The sequence below is a fragment of the Sander lucioperca genome, chromosome 4 (assembly GCF_008315115.2).
Source record: "Sander lucioperca isolate FBNREF2018 chromosome 4, SLUC_FBN_1.2, whole genome shotgun sequence".
In the NCBI taxonomy this organism is placed as follows: Eukaryota; Metazoa; Chordata; class Actinopteri; order Perciformes; family Percidae; genus Sander; species Sander lucioperca.
In genome coordinates this window covers 31,327,002-31,336,832 of record NC_050176.1, presented here as the reverse complement: position 1 = coordinate 31,336,832, position 9,831 = coordinate 31,327,002, and the positions used below count along the sequence as shown (strand labels likewise).

General features: G+C 41.3%; 1 long non-coding RNA gene across 1 annotated transcript in view; it reads right to left on the bottom strand.

Annotated features, from left to right (window-relative positions):
• LOC118494815 overlaps positions 1–9,831 on the bottom strand; it is a 112,353-nt gene that overhangs the window by 30,339 nt on the left and 72,183 nt on the right. The gene's annotated exons all lie outside the window — the stretch shown is intronic.

The window sequence follows — 9,831 nt, the reverse complement described above, 5'->3', positions numbered from 1 at the left end:
GCTGGAATGCTCTTGGGGGGGGAGAAGAACGGGAGGGTGGTGGTGGTGGTGCGAGACAGGCTCCTGAGATAGCTTGAGCAACTGAGCGATTGCCGGGTCTTTCAGGGGTAGGGAGTGGGAGTAGTTATGGGAAGATGGGGAGGGGGGCAGTTACAGGGAAATAGAGGATAGAGGCATATTTGGGCGGGTAGCTGAGGTGGGGAGGGGCGTCGATGCTGAGGAGAACGAGCAGAGAAGGAGGAAATCATCCGGGACCGACTTCTCCCCTGACTGAACACGCTTGCCATCACCCAAATTGAACTGCTGCCTGGTTAGGGGCCAGCCAGGAAGACAGCTGGAAGTGCTCTGTGTTTGTAGCAATGTGGCGTCTGAGGCGCCCAATCCCCCTCACTGGTCATCAGAGGTTGATAACGTGCATCAGGGGTACGCTGGCTCGCTCGCTCCCTGGCCGGTGAGATTAAATAACATCAGAGACAGCGCTGTCTAATCCTCCCCCCCTCCCCCCACCTCCCACACTGCTCTCTGGAACTGGGATTTAAAGTCCTCAGGCCCCAGTGGTAATGTTCAGTTTCCTGCTTCAGACGGGTAGAGACAGAAGCTGAAGACGTACCAGGACTACATTAGCCAGTTTGCAAGGTGGTGGGAATACACGATGAGTCCTCAGTGCTCATGGGTCTAGAAGTTCAAGCCGACATGTTTTGGATAGTGACTGTCATGCAAACTGACAAACATCACATGGAGATGACCCTATTCCTCACCCGTTTTGGACCAAACCAATTTTCTCAAAACTGATTTTGAAGCTGAATATTATTCATAGAACTCTTCGAAGAATAGATCTACATTTTTGGGAAATGTGCTTATTTGCTTATTTTCCAAGAGTTTAATGACAAGAATAGAAGAAAAACGAGATAGTATATCTGCGTTAAGTATGGAGAGGTTAGCTTAGCATAGTTTAGCACTGTTGAACTGCTGGAATCATGGAAGGTGGCCATATCTCTACAGCTAAGTCTGACAGGGAAAGAACAACACGATCAGTCCCAAATAATTCCTCATTGCACAGGAAACCTGTGTGCATGAACAACTGCGGTAAGAACAGCAAAACAAAGTTAAACCAGGCAGGAAGATGGTCTGAAGATTGTGTGATGATGAATGGAATGGATGATTTACGGACTGTTCGACGATTTACTTTAATGTTAACCCTTGTTGCTAATGTTTGATCACTTCGCTGCTTGTGTTCCTGGTCCTGTCTAACTTTGTTTTAGCAATTTTTTGCCATTTATTTGCAGATCACAGCAATTAATAGCTGATTTGCTGATTGCTGAATTGTTGATTGAACTAATAGCAAAAACTACAAAAAATAAAATAAAATCCAGGTTAGAATAAACCAGTTAGGCTTTAAGAAGAATGTGTAAAACTAACCACTAACCTTTCCCTGTTAAATGTAAATTTAAAAAGTGAAGTGTTGTTTTATTCGATATGATATCAAAACACTAAGAGGGATTCCATTTTAGACTAGCAGGGGCATAAAGACGCCAAAACAGCCCTGACGGTGGCCGGGTTGGCTCAGTGGTAGAGCAGGCGCACATATACTGAGAGGTTTATGCCTCGACGCAGAGATCCAGGGTTCGAATCCGACCAGTGACAATTTCCTGCATGTCTTCCCCCTCTTTCTCACCTAGCTGTCCTATCAAAAAATAAAGGCGGAAAAAGCCCAAAAAATAATCTTTAAAAAAAAAGCCCTGATATACCATCAATCTATAAATACACTGTTCTGACTAACAGTTCATGTGTCCATATCCATCAGATATTAGGCTGATTTTAAGACTTGCATCACCCTGTCGGGGTTCTATTTCGCAATAATGACCGGCTCGCTCTACATTATCCTTTTCATAACAGACTGTAGAATGCTGTGATTGACCAATCAGAATCGAGTATTCAACCAAGCCGTGTAATAAATAACATTATTGTCCCCTTAGAGTCCAATCTAATCACTCTGGTTTGATCTCCCCCAACTCCTGAGATGAATAACTGGGTCTTTAGCTTGTTAGATGTTTGACTTTCTTTGCTAGTCACTGGTTACAATACAAGTAAAGTAAGATCTGTACAATGTTATGCTGGACAGACTTAACCTTAGACTGGACTAACAAAACAGAGAGGACTAACTAAACCCATTTGGGCAGGAGAAGCAACAGAATGAGAGAGCTAAAAGCACCTTTCCACACTATGCAGCATAATAATGAGAGATACTATACGTTTTAGTCATTTACTTGATTCATTCATTTTCGTTTTTTTACATGCCACTGAAAGTGTCAGTGCTGCTGTCTGGGATGCTTTAAAAAAGAGCTGGAGCAATGTGGATTCTTAAATTATTCCAGTAAATACCAACAAAACCTCTTGTTGACCCATATTAGTGAGAAATGATGTAATCCTGTTTGAGAAATATCATTTGACAAATAAAATTGTACTAGTTTCCAATAAATGCTGAAATAAGAATTTTAAAGCTGTGAACTCAATTGGACCCGACTGTATACGCACGCACATACACACACACACACACACACACACACACACACACACACACACACTTTGATGATGATGAAGTCACCAATATGATCTAGTGTAGCAAGCCAAATAGTGCAGAGTTTCTGGAGATAAAATCTCTCGATCAACTGCAGAGCAGAAAGATGAACACTTAACAGGGAAAAAAGGCTGTTACCAAGGTGCTTTGGATCTTTAATGATTTTAGAAGCATTTTTCTTGGTAAGGCACAGCCTATTGTGTTATCAGCCAAACAAACCACTATCTACTATTGCTCTTTATCCGATTACTCGATAAATGGATGGAATAATCGGTAGAATACTCGACTACTAAAATAATCGATAGCTGCAGCCCTACACCCAAATAAACTCCAAAATGAATACAGGTCCCTCTGATGCCAATGGGTGCAAGGGTTTAGTGGGCCAATCAGATGTGCTTACCCTCTCTGTGTCCTCCACAGAAATGCAAAATCTCTGTGATAATCCCTTTAGGGATTTTGACTGAGAATGCTCCCTCACTCTACTGGCATTCTTCTTGGCACTGAGCAGTGGAAAAATCCACACACCTTCCTGCGAGGAGACGCTATGACAGGACACGTACTATCAAAAATTTAAAGCAATACAGAAGTGAAATGTCCTTTAACTAACCTGCCACTTTAATTAAAACAAAATGAATGCATCTTATGTTCTAATTTCAGGGTTGAAACCATCTTGAATAATGTTTGTCATTTTATCAACCCCTACAATAAATCGAAATGTTTGTGTAATAAATCCAAATTTCCTTCATCTCTTACTGTATATTTGCACATACTCACATCCCCTTACACAACGCACATTGCACTTTCCCACACTGAGTCACTCGCACACACAGAGGACAGAGAATGAGACCAAAAGAGAACGACACGTAGAGCCTCCCTCCCCTCCTCCCTACCTTGTCTTTCATTATTTATTTACTGTCTGCAGTTTTTCCATCGCACGCATATTGATGCAGAGAAAGCAGGGTGTGAGTGTGTGTCAGAATCATTTCCTGACGAGGGAGACAAGGTGGAAGTAATCAGCAGAGCGCTGATGCAATATGACAGCCCCTAGAACCGCTGGTACACAGTTAAGAGCAGGAGGGAGAAGAAAAACATCTCCCTACTGAAGGAAGGCAAGATTTGCACAAGCGACATTTGGCTGGAAAGTAGCTTTACAAAGTTCTAAAAGTTTGAGGGAAGAAAATCGGATTCTAGGGCTGTTTTGTCTGAGCTCATCTCTGAAATTTTCTCCTAAAGTGTAAAAAAAATCTGTAGCAAAACAGTGTATTGTGTTTATATATATATATATATATATATATATATATATATATATATATATATATATATATATATATAAGGCCATTTAACAAGCTACATTAGCTGTCCATTTGTTTAGAAAATGTTTAGTGCTTCCACTTCAGTTCCCTGCTGCACCCTCAGGGAATTTAAGTAATTTGGAATATACTGTATGTAGTGAATAAGTGCAGGTTTCTACAATCGTGACCCATGTCCAGATTATTAGATGAAATTCCCCATAGGCAAATAATAAAAGCAGACAATTTATGGTTGGGTTTTTTTCTGAAGAAATTCAATTAAATAAAGTCAAACTTTTCAGTCTCTGGCTATGAGCAGTATGGAAAGGAATACAGACTAACAAGGTCTGCAGAGAAGCCAGCAAGGCGCCTAGCTGACTCTCTCTCTCTCTCTCTCTCTCTCAGGTGTAGATTGATCAGTTATCCTGCAGCCATCACCGAGCGCAGTGAGACGACCGAGCACGACCCCACTTCTCGCCATGTAACACACCTGTACATATCTCCTTCACACACCTGTACATCTCTATCCAATACATTCCTATCTCTGTCTCTGTCATCACCATTCTCCGTCTCTCGCATATGTAGAGACACAGTCCTCACCCTGTCTTACACATACAGTATAGTACAGGTTATACACAGACACACATGCACAGACACCATCTGCTCATCCTGACAGGCAAACCCTTCCTGGGTGTAGTAATTGATGCATGAGGAAGACGGTGCATTTAGGGTCTCCTTTTCACATGCCGACCCGAGAGAGCAAACGGGTAACTCCACACTCACACACACTTATGCACACGCATACCGACACATTCAAACACATACAGAGAGGTGTAAGCATGCTGATTGATTGATTGGGGTGGTAGGTTTCATGACGGCTGGCAACATTTCTCCACATCATGTCAACGCCCCTGGCAGCAAGAGTCTCAGAGTGATCTCTGAGGAATTAGGTAATCAAAGTTAGCGGGGCTGGATTCCCGGGTGGTGCCCATGCAGCAGCCTGAACAGATTTAGAGTAAGGATTATGTTTGTATGAAACTAATTTGAAGCGGGGAAAACTGTAATGGAAACATTATCGATATTGAATGTATCTGCAAATTACCTACTGGCAAAGCAAGATTTTTAAACTGAAAAAAAAATCCATATCTGCAGAATATTCATTTTAAGGTATTCCACCACAATATTTGTAAAGTTACATTTAGGCAACTTAAAGGTGCACTATGAGTTCATGCATGGTCACTTCTGTTGACGTTCCAAGTGAATTTCAAACAAAACAGAGCAAGCTCACCCCTCCCCCCATGTTTCCGTAACTGTCATGACTAACTGACTAACTGTCACTAACCCACCCAAGCCCCCAGGAAGAGCGCAGAGTCTAAAAGCCACCATGGGCTTAGCGGATAACGGTGGTACTGCACCCCATGGCCCAGAAAGCCTTTTCACATAGACTTTGCATGGCGAAAGAAACGTCTATATTTCAGCGGATAATTTGTTTCTGGGTATATCAACTTACCAGCCCAAACACTGAAAGGGTCCTTGTTTAAAACGTTACGTTTTTAACATTTTTAACATTCACTAGAAGCGAATCCAGAATTATTAAATTTGACATGATGAACGCGCATAGTGGACGCGAGCAGAGCCGCGGGACTGCGCCCGCCCGCTCAAATGACTGTTCTCCCGAGCTCATGTAGCTAGCTGTAATAATGGATATAGCTAATGGTTGTAATTCACCATGTGTTCTATTAATACGTCCATGGTATTATCTTATGAAGTCATGATACATTCCAGGGATGTATGTAGCTGCTGTAAAGCCTGTTAGCTAGATGGATGTAACGTCATTAGCGTTTCCCAAACTGGCGGGCTATCGGCTAGCTAGCTAGTTGCTAACATCAGGGGTAGCTAGCATGGCTGTATTAAGATCTATACATAGCTAGCTATATGCCTACATAACGTTACTACAGACATAGTGATTACATCGCCTTGGTTCTCTCTTATAATACATCCGAGGACTGTATGCTATAAAGCTTGTAACGTGGATGAGAGCTGAAGCCATGGATGAGCTCTGTTCACGAAACTGCAGGCTAACAGCTAGCTAGCGCTAGTTAGTAGGTAGCTAGCTAGTAGCACAACATAATTATTAAATCTCCTTGGTTGTCTAGCTAAATACATCTATCGTTTATTTAGCTAAGCATGTAAACGATAGGGAACAACGAAAACAATGTTTAACGTTAGTGAATATTTTAGACAATGAAAACGGCGAGTTCATGAGTTCGCCAGTAAGAGACACGACAGAGAAGCTCATGAACATGCATGTTGCTACCGGTTGCTACGACAACGCAAACAAATTGTTGCTAGTGCGCATGCCCATCGTGAGCCAACCAGCGTTATGGGCCAACAATGCGGAAGAGCCGAGCTCCATGTTTGCTTTATGCGCTTTTGAGCACTCTCATTGGAACGTACGGGGCTTCCCGCCGAACACTGTATCCAGTTCTCTTAATACATCCATGCCCCCACCCCCTCCCCCAACCATCTTGTCGGTGATTGGCTGGAGTGGTTTGTTGTATTTTGGTGCACAGCCTGTGCCTCTAGTGTTTGTTTGACGTTTATGACCCCTGTGTTGTCTCCTGAGACCGGGCTTTTTCACAGTGTATTCAGGGGGCCGGCAGCTAGCGGATCAAGGAGAGATGCCTACGATTTGAGACAAAAATGAAATTGCGCTGAAACCATGCAGGAACTCATAGTGCACCTTTAAAGCATGCGGTTAAAATTAGGGAAAGATTGTCGTCTTGGTTAAATATTAAAAAAAAAAAACATAGCTGATTTGAAGCATGGGACAAGGCACACCGTCTTTTTTCAAGTTTGAACCAAAATCAGTGTTTTAGTAGCTTAGTAAGTTTTTTCTCAATAAAAACAGAAAATTCAACTGAAAAAAGTTCCAAGTAGCACCAATGTACATGATGTATCCCGTCATTCCTGTATATCAGGGGTGGCCAACCAGTTAGGTATAAAGAGCCACAAAAAAAAACCGCACCATAGCAAAAAGCCACACAACACATGCACGTCCACACTACAACAGCAACAGTGTCTTCCAGATCTAATGACGGTCATAATACATAGCAGTTTTCATAGTTTTTTTTCTCACTTAGATTGACTCAGTGGGAAACCTGACAGTCTTTGTTATCCACAATCCTTTTCAGGTCTTGCTTGAACTCGGTTGTGGCCACTCGAAGAACTCTCTCACTCATTTGTCACTAAAGGGGCTTTCAAACAATCGGATTCAGCAGTGAAAGGGTTAACGAGGAAGGTGCTCTGTGGCCGCTGTTTTTCCTCAGGTTGCAGAATCTGTCCTCAAAACTCTGCTGCATTATTTTCCATTTTAAAATAATTGGCAAATGTATTGGCAGATGCATTCAAATGTGTTTTTTTTTACTTATCTGAAATACTGTATGTTTCAGAAAAGTTAAAAACAACAATCAACCAATGACACAGCCCCCAGCCACACAGGAAGAGCCTCACAGGAGCAGGCAAAGAGCCGCATACGGCTCAAGAGCCACAGGTTCGCCACCCCTGCTGTATATGCTTCTTCCCAATGTCCAATCTGTTTTAGTAGCTTAAACTTAGCAGCAAGAGGGAAGCAGGATGCAAACCCTCATCATCCCCAGTGTCCTGTGTTTTGCACGCCAAACCACCCACCCTTAACCTCCTCACTACAACTTCTGTGCAGTACAGGGATGTCGGACTACCTGGATTCAAAGAAAAGGCAGCGCTAGCTAACGGCATTACTGTTTTTTCAACATATTTGGCAAAGCCAATGAATAGTATTCAAACATTTTGTAAGAAATAGTGTGCCATCCAAGGCATGCAATGCAGCTCAAAGTGGCTTCAACCCATTTACTCATCCCTGAATCAGGTCCAGCGGGTGTGAAGCCTGCCTTACTTACCCACACTATCATTCAGAGTTCCACAACATTAAACCTATTCATTCAGCCTATTATTTAAAATAATCCATCACCAGTTCAATCTTGAAGAGCTCCAACATTATCTTGCAGCCATTCAAGAGAATAGGATTCAGCAAGACAAAGTTTTAGTTCTCAGTTAATGGAGAAACTGTATGACAAAATGTCATATTTACATTAATCAAATGTCAAAATATGGTGCAAACTATGTGTGATTCATAGCAATCTTTCAAATCTCCAGACTTGTTCTGTCAATGTTTAAGAATTTAGGGGAAAAAACACATGGGTTGATGTATTTATAATATTTCTTCTTAAAATTCAAGCACAAAAAAGCAATACTGTAAGTAAAGCATACAATCTTTCCCTTACTCTGCCCGGCGCATTTAACCCTCAGCCAAACCCTACTGACCAAACAGATTAGTTAAGTATCAGATACGTACAGTATCTTTGAAGGCGCTTTCATTCACTTATCTCTCAAGTTATCACACATCCTTCAACTTATCCACATTTCCTTTCATCCGTGCATCAACCTCTACCTATTCATCATCTGTCCATCCATCTATAAGCTGCTGCACTAACCCACCAAGTCTAGCCAAGTGATCCAATTAAGTCATTACCTCCTCCTATGAAAACAAAAAACCCTGCTTGGCTTTGTTGCTATCACTGACCAAAAACTCATAGCACCATAAGCAACATAAAACCGTGGTAACACCATAAGCATGTTTGGTGAATGTTGGGAAGAGGAGATGGTAGCACAGGAAGCACAGGGAGGGTCCAAGTGTCAGGTCCCATTGGGGTCAGAGGATGGCAGCTACATTTACCAAAGCAAACAGCCCAGAGGAGCAGAGTACTTCACCTGTCGCTGTGGATTACTCCATTATCACATCCACCAGTCTCACGGTGTCCCATTCAAACCACTCACTATTCAAAATTCATACAACATGCAGAATGGTGGGTGCTATAAAATGTTAAACTGTGGCAAGGCTCACATTTTAAAAGAGGCATTGGGATAGTTGATGTGAGTTAATGTGTAGTTGATGTGTGATTGTTACTGGAACAATGAAAGTAGTCACACTTTATGTTAATACGATGTACAAAGCTACATTAGCTTGTTTTTTATAAATAAGTATTTCTGAATGTAATGCAGAAAGCACAGCTTTGATATGTGGTAGATGCAAAGAAATATATAATATATAGACAATGTAAAACTATGCAACACATATATACGCTACATGCCATCTCCTAAGCAAATACATTCATATTGGACTATCTATGATAATGGAAACATTCAGTTCCAATGCAGGAAGCATGCTGCTGTATACACAATCCACATCTGACTATACAATACATTTGAAAATATATATAAATGTAACATGACAAGATAAAAAAAAAAAGAAATGGCCAGACAAAACAAGACATTGTGTTCATCCAAACAATGTACGAAATACAAAAAAGGAACATAAAAAATATAACTTTATTACCACTGCTGGTGAGTATGAGGCTTATAGGAGACACAATTTGGTTAAGCTTAGAAGCTGTATTTGTATGCATGTGAGTCCATATGCAATATGTGGATGCACTGCCACATTCTGTCATTAACCAGATGCGTAAAAGCCATAATGAAGTGCATTGATTGCGGAAACTTGAAGGTTTTTTTTTTTTTTAATCGACATGAACCCCTGAGCTATTTTTTGCTCATATACCCTTATAGATAAGGGTATCACTAACAAACTGGTCATCTAGCTTTCTAATACGTTTACCATCCTGTATTTGTAATGCAATTTCTGATTAACCAGGTACAACATTTTGATTTCCCTGGTACAGGTTAAAGAGAAAAATCAACAATTAAAAAATGGCTCCCATTATAATGACAGACAGCTTTGTATGTCTATAGCAGCATTATCTAACCAAAAGGTAATGGGTTGTAGTTTTTCTGTAATCCTGCTGACAGACAAACCAAACAAAATCATTACCTCCTTGGAGGAGGTAAATAATCTTTAGTGCACCTGTA